This window comes from Phocoena sinus, chromosome 3 (assembly GCF_008692025.1).
Source record: "Phocoena sinus isolate mPhoSin1 chromosome 3, mPhoSin1.pri, whole genome shotgun sequence".
NCBI classification, from domain to species: Eukaryota; Metazoa; Chordata; class Mammalia; order Artiodactyla; family Phocoenidae; genus Phocoena; species Phocoena sinus.
In genome coordinates this window covers 150,693,052-150,702,825 of record NC_045765.1, presented here as the reverse complement: position 1 = coordinate 150,702,825, position 9,774 = coordinate 150,693,052, and the positions used below count along the sequence as shown (strand labels likewise).

The window sequence follows — 9,774 nt, the reverse complement described above, 5'->3', positions numbered from 1 at the left end:
ATTAAATAAATTACCATAGAATTATTTTAAAAATACCTTATGATTTTACAACATTTATATTAGGAGCCATCAAGCCCTAAAATATTTTTCCTGAAGAGATCTGGCAAGATTTTATATAAATTTTGAGTAAATTCTTATTTTTGCCTTTTTTCTACTTTATTTCATATTCACACCACAATAATGACTCTTCTAATTTAAAATATAAACCATAGAGGTTTCCTTAAAGGTGGCAGGGGAGGACTGGAACTGTCAAAGACAGAGTGACAGGTGGGGTTGGGAATAAGTGAACGGTCTTGACAGACTCAAAGTTGCTGGTGGCTTGGAACTGCACCTGGTAGGACAGTGGATGGATCTTGCAACTGTACACTTTGGACATAAACTGGTTAGTGGGCTGCTTGGGCCGGCATTCAGCGTGCACCATGAAGAGCAATGTGAGGGAAACTGGTGCCCAAGTAGGGGCCGTCCGTGTGGTGCTGCCTCGATGGTGTCTTAGGTGTGGAATTGTCCATGCACTTGGGGCAGTAGAGCTTCACCAGGGCCTCACCTGGGGTGTCAGAAAGGCTATTGGAAAGCATTGGCTTGTTCTCACAGTGCACATGGGGCAGTAGCCGAACTCTCCCTGCTGGTACTTTTCCAACATCTGGGTGGTGCCATGGTTTGTGAGGATATAGGTGGTCTGGGTGAACCCATACAGCATCTTGGCTGACTGCTTAATCAGGGTTCTCTGTTTGGGGTTGTCTTCCAGCTCTTCATCAGGCTCCAGGTCCAAGATCATGTCTAGAGCTTGTCTACAGTGAGGCACCTGATCATTGAGTTGACTGAGATTAAATTTGTCCTGGATGGAGTCTTCATCCACTTCACAAAAGAATTCATAGTCATGGAGCCCACAGAACCAGTATAAATAACACTTCCTGATGTTTAAATCATTTTTTTAAATTTGTCATTTATTTTTCCTTACTGATTTCCTGATGCTTCTTTGTCTCTGTAATTTTGCTTTCTTGAGTGATCATAAAAGTCTTTGAAAGTTAGGGGTCTTTTTTTTCTTTTGTTTTGCAAAGCATGTCATGATTAAAGTGTGTTTCTACTTATTTTAATGAATTAATAAAAATATCATGGGAATGATATTTTTAATTTCTATGTACTTTTAAGTGTTTATTGAACATAAGTATCAGTAAAGACTAGTAACCACATCAAAAGAGTTCAGCTCAATGGATTGATTTCACATGTCAGAAGATACCTGCTTAGTCAGACTCAGATCAAAAACAGAATACCAATAACCTAGCACATTCTCATCTCAGTGAAAACTGTTCCAGTTAACTGCTCCCATGACTTCTAAAACCAGAGATTCGTCCTGTCTTTTTTTGTACTTAGTATTGATAAATTATGCATTATGCACATTATAGACGATCAATTCCCATTGTGTGAGTATTCCACAATTTTTATGGCTTCTCCTATGAGTGGATATTTATGTGGGTAGCATCCAGTTTGGGCTTACAAATAATGCTATAATGAATATTCTAGTGCATGCCTTTCAGTGAACTTATGAATGCACTCCTGTTGGGTTTAGGTATATATATAGGAGTGGAGCTGATTATCTTTGGAACTGTGTATCTTCAGCTTTTGTAAATACTGCAGTTTTTCGAACTGTCCTTATGCTTGAGGTTTTTTTTTTCTATTGATACCATTTTTTTTTAGTACATCTTTATTGGGGTATAATTGCTTCACAATACCATGTTAGTTTCTGTTGCACAACAAAGCAAATCAGCCGTATGCATACACATATCCCCATATCCCCTCCCTCTTAAGCCTCCCTCCCATCCTCCCTATCCCACCCCTCTAGGTCACCTCAAAGCACCGAGCTGATCTCCCTGTGCTATGCTGCTTCTTCCCACCAGCCAACTATTTTACATTCGGGAGTGTATATACATCAATGCTACTCTCACTTTGCCCCAGCTTCCCCCTCCCACCCCATGTTATCAAGTCCATTTTCTATGTCTACCTCTTTATTCCTGCCCTGCAACTAGGTTCATCAGTACCATTTTTTTTTTTAGATTCCACATATATGCATTAACATATGGTGACACACTTCACTCTGTATGACAGACTCTAGATCCACCCACCTCACTACAAATAACTCAATTTAGTTTCTTTTTATGGCTGAGTAATATTCCATTGTATATATGTGCCACATCTTCTTTATCCATTCCTCTGTCGATGGACACTTGGGTTGGTTCCGTGTCCTGGCTATTGTAAATAGTGCTGCAATGAACATTGGGGTGCATGTCTCTTCTTGAATTATGGTTCTCTCAGGGTATATGTCCAGTAGTGGGATTGCTAGGTCATATGGTAGTTCTTTTTTTAGTTCTTTAAGGAACCTCCATACTGTTTTCCATAGTGGTTGGATCAATTTACATTCCCACCAACAGTGCAGGAGGGCTCCCTTTTCACCACACCCTTTCCAGCATTTATTGTTTCTAGATTTTTTGATAATGGCCATTCTGACTGGCGTGAGAAAACTACTACTCATTGTAGTTTTGATTTGCATTTTTCTAATAATTATTGATGTTGAGCATCTTTTCATGTGTCTTTTGGCCAACTGTATGTCTTCCTTAGTGAAATGTCTATTTAGGTCTTCTGCCCATTTTTTAACTGGATTGTTTGTTTGTTTGATATTGAGCTGCATGAGCTATTTGTATATTTTGGAGATTAATCCTTTGTCTGTTGTTTTATTTACAAATATTTTCTCCCATTTGGAGGGTTGTCTTTTGTCTTGTTTATGGTTTCCTTTGCTGTGCAAAAGCTTTTAAGTTTAATTAAGCCCCATTTGTTTATTTTTGTTTTTATTTCTGTTACTCTATGTGGTGGGTCAAAAAAGTTCTTCCTGTGGTTTATGTCAAAGAGTGTTTTTCCTATGTTTTCCTCCAAAAGTTTTATATTGTCTGGTCTTATATTTAAGTCATTAATCCATTTGGAGTTTATTTTTGTGTATGGTGTTAGGTAGTGTTCTAATTTCATTCTTTTACATGTAGTTCTCCAGTTTTCCCAGCACCACTTATTGAAGAGGCTGTCTTTTCTCCATTGTATGTTCTTGCCTCCTTTGTCATAAAACAGGTGTCCATATGTGCATGGATTTATCTCTGGTCATTCTGTCCTGTACCATTGATCTATATTTGTTTTTGTGCCAGTACCTTACTGTCTTGATTACTGTAGCTTTGTGGTATAGTTTGAAGTCAGGGAGCCTAATTCCTCCAACTCCATTTTTTTTTTCTCAAGATTGCTTTGGCTATTCGGGGTCTTTTGTGTTTCCATATGAATTGTAAGATTTTTTGTTCCAATTCTGTGAAGAATGCCATTGGTAGTTTGATAGGGATTACACTGAATCTGTAGATTGCTTTAGGCTATATAGTCATTTTCACAATATTGATTCTTCCAATCCAAGAACATGGCATATTTCTCCATCTGTTTTATGTCATCTTTGGTTTCTTTCATCAGTGTTTTATAGTTTTCTGAGTACAAGTCTTTTGCCTCCTTAGGCAGGTTTATTCCTAGGTATTTCATTCTTTTTGCTGCAATGGTAAATGGGAGTGTTTCCTTAATTTCTCTTTCTGATTTTTTGTTGTTGGTGTTTAGGAATTCCAGAGATTTCTGTGCATTAATTTTGTATCCTGCAACTTTATCAAACTCTTTGATTAGTTCTAGGAGTTTTCTGGTGGTATCTTTAGGATTTTCTATGTATAGCATCATGTCATCAGCAAATAGTGACGGTTTTAATCCTTATTTTTCCAATTTGTATTCCTTTTATTTCTTTTTTTTCTCTGATTGCCATGGCTAGGACTTCCAAAACTATGTTGAATAAGAGTGGCGAGAGTGGACATCCTTCTCTTGTTCTTGATCCTAGTGGAAATGCTTTCAGTTTTCCACCATTGAGTATGATGCTTCCTGTGGGTTTGTCATATATGGACTTTATTATGTTGAGGTAGGTTACCTCTATGCCCACTTTCTGGAGGGCTTTTATAATAAATTGGTGTTGAATTTTGTCAGAAGCTTTTTCTGCATCTACTGAGATGATCATATTGTTTTTATTCCTTAAATTGTTAATGTGGTGTATCACATTGATTGATTTGCATATATTGAAGAATCCTTGCATCCCTGGGATAAATCCCACTTGATCATGGTGTGTGATCCTTTTAATGTGCTGTTGGATTCTGTTTGCTAGTGTTTTGTTCAGGATTTTTACATTTCTGTTCATCAGTGATATTGGCCTGTAGTTTTCATTTTTTGTGATAACTTTTGCTGGTTTTGGTATCAGGGTGTTGGTGGCTTCGTATAATGAATTTGGGAGTGTTTCTCCCTCAGCAATTTTTTTCAAGAGTTTGAGAAGGATCAGTGTTTGCTCTTCTCTAAATGTGCTCTTCTCTAAATGTTTGATAGAATTCGCCTGAGAAGCCATCTGGTCCTGGACATTTTTTTATTGGAAGATTTTTAATTATGGTTTCAATTTCATTACTTGTGATAGGTCTGTTCATATTTTCTAATTCTTCCTGGTTCAGTCTTGGAAAATTGTACCTTTCAAAGAATTTGTCCATTTCTTCATGGTTGTCCATTTTGTTGGCATATGGTTGTTTGTAGTAATCTCTTATAATCCTTTGTATTTCTGCAGTGTCAGTTGTGATTTCTCCTTTTTCATTTCTAATTTTATTGATTTGTGTCCTCTCCCTCTTTTTCTTGATGATTTTGGCTAAGGGTTTATCAATTTTGTTTATCTTCTCAAAGAATCAGCTTTTAGTTTTATTGATCTTTACTATTGTTTTCTTCATTTCTATTTCATTTATTTCTGCTCTGATCTTTATGATTTCTTTCCTTCCTCTGACTTTGGGTTTTCTTTGCTCTTCTTTCTTTAGTTGTCTTAAAAGTAACATTAGATTGTTTATGTGAGATTTTTCTTGTTTCTTGAGGTGAGATTGAATTGCTGTAAACTTCCCTCTTAGAAGTGCTTTTGCTGTGCCGCATGTTTTGGGTCATTGTGTTTTCATTGTCATTTGTTTCTATGTATTTTTTATTTCTTCTTTGATTTCTTCAGTGATCTCTTGGTTATTTAGGAGTGCACTGTTTAACTTCCGTTTTTTTGTGATTTTTACAGGTTTTTTCCTGTAATTGATTTCCAATCTCATAGTGTTGTGGTCAGAAAAAATGCTTAATAGGTTTCAATTTTCTTAAATTTACTGAGGCTTGATTTGTGACCCAAGATGTGATCTATCCTGGAGAATGTTCTATGAGCACTTGAGAATAAAGTGTATTCCATCACTTTTGGGTGGAATGTTCTATAAATATCAATTAGATCTATCTGGTCTATTATGTCATTTAAAGTTTGTGTTTCCTTATTAATTTTCTGTCTGGATAATCTGTCCATTGGTGTAAGTGAGGTGTTAAAGTCCCCTACTATTATTTTGTTACTGTCGATTTTTCCTTTCATGGTTGTTAGGATTTGCTTTATGTATTGAAGTGCTCCTATGTTGGGTGCATAAACATTTATAATTGTTATATCTTCTTTTTGGACTGATCCTTTGATTATTATGTAATGTCCCTCCTTATCTCTTGTAACAGTCTTTATTTTACAGTCTATTTTATCTGATACAAGTATTGCTACTCCAGCTTTCTTTTGATTTCCATTTGCATGGAATATCTATTTCCATCCCTTCACTTTCAGTCTGTATGCGTCCCTAGGACTGAATTGGGTCTCTTGTAGACAGCTTATATATGGGTCTCTTTTTGTATCCATTCAGCCAGTCTGTGTCCTTTGGTTGCGGCATTTAGTTTATTTACTTTCAAGGTTATTATCGATATGTATGTTCCTATTACCATTTTCTTAATTGTTTTTGGTTTGTTTTTTTGGGTGTTTTTCTTCTCTTTGTGTTTCTTGCTTAGGGAAGTTTCTTTAGCATTTGTTGTAAACTGGTTTCATGGTGCTGAACTCTCTTAGCTTTGGTTTGTCTGAAAAGCTTTTGACTTCTCCATCAAACCTGAATTAGATCCTTGCTGGGTACAGTAATCTTGGTTGTAGGTTTTTTTCTTTTATCACTTTAAGTATATCCTGCCACTCCCTTCTGGTTTGCAGAGTTTCCACTGAAAAATCAGCTGATAACCTTATGGGGATTCCTTTGTATATTATTTTTTTGTTTTCCTCTTGCTGTTTTTAATATTTTTCTTTGCATTTAATTTTTGTTAATTTGATGAATATGTGTACTGATGTATTTTTCCTAGGTTTTATCCTGTATTGGGACTCTCTGTGCTTCCCGGATTTGGGTGACTCTTTCCTTTCCCATGTTAAGGAAGTTTTCCACTATAATCTCTTTAAATATTTTCTCAGACCATTTGTTTTTATCTTCTTCTTCTGGGATGCCTATAATTTGAATGTTGGTGCATTTAGTATTGTCTCAGTGGTCTCTGAGATTGTCTTCAATTATTTTTATTCTTTTTTTCTTTATTTTTCTCCTCAGCAGTTATTTCCACCATTTTGCCTTCCAGCTCACTTATTCATTCTTCTGTTTCCACTATTCTTTTACTGATTCCTTCTAGTGTATTTTTCATTTCAGTTATTGTGTTGTTCATCTCTGTTTGTTTGTTCTTTAGTTCTTCTAGGTCTTTGTTAAACATTTCTTATATTTTCTCAATCTGTGCTTCCATTCTATTTCTGAGATTCTGAATCATCTTTGCTATCATTACTCTGAATTCTTTTTCAGGTAGATTGCCTATTTCCTTTTCATTTACTTGGTCTTGTAGGTTTTTACCTTGCTCCTTCAACTGTGACATATTTTTTTGCCATCTCACTTTTTTTTTTTTTTAATGAGTAGGTTGTGTTCCTGTTTTACTGGTTGTTTGGCCTGAGGCTTCCAACACTAGAGTTTGTAGGCTATTGAGTAGAGATGGTCTTTGTGCTGAGATGAGGACCTCTGGGAGACCTAACTCTGAAGAATATTCCCTGGAGTCTGAGGTTCTCTGTTAGTCCAGTGGTTCAGACTCGGAGCTCCCATTGCAAGAGTTTCCGCCTGACCCCGAGGTCATGGATCGAGATCCCACAAGCCATGTGGGGCAGCAAAAAAAGAAGAAGAAGAAAAAAAAAAAAGAACAGTAACAAAGTAAAAATAAGACTAGGGAACTAACAGATTTATTAGAAAGAATGTAAAAATAAAAATATATATGAATCAACAACTGGAATGTACATCAGTACCCTATAGTAAAAAAGAGGAGGAGGGAAAAGGAAAAAAAAAAAAAGGTGGGGGAGGGAAGGCCTTGGCTGTGGAGAGTGAAGCCTAAGCAAGGGTGAGGTTTGGGTGGTGTATGGGGCCAATGCTCAGGACCCACAAGGCTGGAAAATGTCTTGAGGGCTGTGGGTGGTGGGGCTTATACTCAAGGAAAAGTAGGGACCCAGGCGTGTCACCCACCCCTGGTCTCAGGGGGTAGGGGACCTCACCTAGGAGCCCAGCAGGGGCAGAGCAAATGCCCTCCTCTCTTCTCCTGCTCCTCTGGTCTGGGGTCTGGGAGGGCCCCTCCTGCCTGCCTCTCTGATCTCCCAGGCCTCTCTCCTACGTCCCCAGGACCAATACGGTAGGGGGAAAAGGGGGCCTTGGAGGGCAGGGGAGCAGCCTGGGAGCTCAGCAGGCTCCCTGTACCCGAGTGAGTAGGGTAATCACCCTCTGCTCCTCTCCTGATCCTCCTGGATGGCCCCTCCTGCCTGCCACTCCTGATCTTCCCAGACTCCCTCCTATGTCCCCAGGACCCATGTGGCCTGGATGGGGCTTTGCGGGAAGGGGGAATTGGCTTGGGAACTCAGCAAGCTCCCTGGCCCAAGGGACGCCAATCCTGTCTGGGCTCCACTTCTCCCCTATTGGTCTGCCTACATCCTACTGGTTCACTCTGGGTTTCCTCCTGTCTCCTTGGGGGTCAGAGTCCCCTACCAGTGGCTGGCAGGCACCCTAGTTGTGGGGAGAAGCTAACTCTGAGTGTTCCCACACCACCATCTTGACTCCTCCCCTGAGCTTGAGTTTTGAGGTACATAATTTACTTTGATATTTATAAGAAATCTAAAAACTCAGCTTTTATTTTCCTATTTACACAAACTTTCAGAAATGTGTGTTTTAACTTCAAAATATTTTATCACATTTTGTTATAATTACTAGTTTTATAACATTGTGGTAAGAAAATGTGATGTAAACCCTTATAATTTATCTGTTTTCAAGTGTGTTGCAATTTATTTTAAAATGTCCAAAGTATGTTGGAAAAATAGGAGACAGAAAGTGGATAGAGTGAGAACACAGTTACATAGAAAGAACAGCCTACAGTTTAGTAGTTAAATTACCTCAATTTCCTTTTTCTATTATCTTCTTGTTATGTTGAAATTTTTTCCTTTTTCATACTATCATTGATTTCTTATTAACTTCTCTTTTACCTTCTGGCACTCCATGGTTTCAGATTAATCATATCCCTAATTTAGACTGGTATATTTGTAAATATCAATTGACATTTCTTTCATTCTTCATCACTTTTTAAATATTATTGTATATAATTTTTTTAAACATTTTTGTCAAATATTTGGGTAATTTGTGTCTCTCTGTGTACATGTAGTTATCTCATCTTTAAAACTCAGACTTTATACTTTGCTTTTGATTAAGGAATTTAACCAATAAAAGGATTATTGCTGTGACATTTATAATCATATTAATGTTTCTTGTTGTCTTAGGACCTCTAGTGTGGCTGTAACTTTTAGATTTTGTTCTTTACTTTCTTAGCAGTATTTTTTAATCTCACCTAAACCCATTTTTGACTCATTATACCTTTTTCATTCCAGCCTGTTCTTCCTATCTAATTAGTTGTTGCTGTTTTATAGACATTATGTATTTTTATGTGATTATGACAACAAAAGTTTTCCTGAAATTCCTCCTAGGTCATTGAGTGTTTTTTTGACCCATATGTACTGGGCTCCTATTTTCCAAAAATGATTCTAGGTCTTGGAGACTGATCAACTAGCAAGAAAAACTTGAGTTCTTGCACTTGAGGAACTTGAATTCTGGCAGGGGCAAGGGAGGCAATCAATAAAAAATTTGGAAAATAAAAGAATAAACAAAGTACATAAAAATTCATGTTGTGAAAAAAATCTAACAGAGCAAGAGTTTTCATAGTACATTGCGGCAGTTGATGTGGAGTGGCCAGGTGTGGCCTCTGTGAGGAATGAAATTGAAGGAGTAAGCCAGGTGATTATGTGGGGAAAGCCATTTCCAGACAAAGAAATATCCTGTGCAAAAGTCTTAAGTCAGGTCTAGTATAAAATACATCTTCTCACCATTGGAAAAATATTACTTTCATGTACATTTGCATCTTTATACTGTCAAAGTATCATTATTTAGTTTAATACAGTCTTTGCTCCAATTATCACAAGCAAATGTAGAAATGCATTATCTCTTCTTTAGATGAACTTAATCTGGATATTTTATCAGAATATTTTAAGGTATATCATGAACTACAATTTGTTAATATGAAACTTAAAGAGCCAGTTAAAAAAATATGAAGTTGATTTTTTTATCATTAATTTAGAACAATTTTACATGCTTCCAATTAATTTAGGGATTACCAAAAAAGGGGCATTTAAAAAGAATTTGATCTTCAGAAAACCTTTACTAAGTAATTATAAACTCTTAAAATCACTTTCCTTTAGGGCTTCCCTGGTGGCACAGTAGTTGAGAGTCTGCCTGCTTATGCAGGGGACATGAGTTCGTGCCA

General features: G+C 37.0%; 1 pseudogene; it reads right to left on the bottom strand.

Moving 5' to 3' along the window:
* Window positions 1–220: 220 nt before the first annotated feature.
* On the bottom strand, window positions 221–8,478 carry LOC116751128 (annotated as a pseudogene).
* Window positions 8,479–9,774: the final 1,296 nt, after the last annotated feature.